A 629-nucleotide genomic window follows, 5' to 3' on the forward strand; every position below is an offset into this window, starting at 1 on the left:
TAGAATTAGATGAGGATTTAGGACTTGACCACATCCTTCATTTTACAAATGAGAAAAGACCCAGAGAAATAACATCAGTTGTCCAAGGCCACATAATTTAATGAGAGAAACGAGACCTTCACTACCATATTTTATTCATGTAAGTTTTATTTTCCTTTATTTTTTATTTACTCAGGACCTTCACCTTGAACCACTCTACCAGCCCTATTTTTGAAAAAAATTTATTTCTTTTTAGGGGAGAGTACAAACACAGTCCCCCACTACCACAAATTGTGCAGCTGAGTTTCCCATATCTGGGGAAATCGCAGGGGTCAGCACAGTGCAATGGATAAGGCTTGCCCTGGGAAAACCACCTACGTGATCATGATATCTCCCCTGCCAGGCAAGTATGTGATATATATATATTTTTTGAGATAGGGTATTACAAATTATTTGCCCAGGCTGGCTTTGAACCTTGATCCTCCAGATCTCTGCTTCCTGAATAGTTAGGATTACAGGCATGAACCACCGATGCCTGGCTCATGTAGATTTTTTTTTAAAGCACGTACTCCGTTTGCTACCTGCTCTAGATTAGGAAAATATTGTTTCTATTAAAAGCAAAGCAGGGACACAGAGTTCAAGAGATTCAA

The 629-nt window shown here is 39.1% G+C and overlaps 1 non-coding gene across 1 annotated transcript; it reads right to left on the minus strand.

The window, feature by feature from the left end:
- Positions 1-232: 232 nt before the first annotated feature.
- LOC141425967 (U1 spliceosomal RNA) lies at positions 233-390 on the minus strand. The gene has a single exon (XR_012451093.1). It is a non-coding gene; the product is annotated as a U1 spliceosomal RNA (small nuclear RNA).
- Positions 391-629: the final 239 nt, after the last annotated feature.

The sequence above is a fragment of the Castor canadensis genome, chromosome 8 (genome assembly GCF_047511655.1).
Source record: "Castor canadensis chromosome 8, mCasCan1.hap1v2, whole genome shotgun sequence".
Lineage (NCBI taxonomy): Eukaryota > Metazoa > Chordata > Mammalia > Rodentia > Castoridae > Castor > Castor canadensis.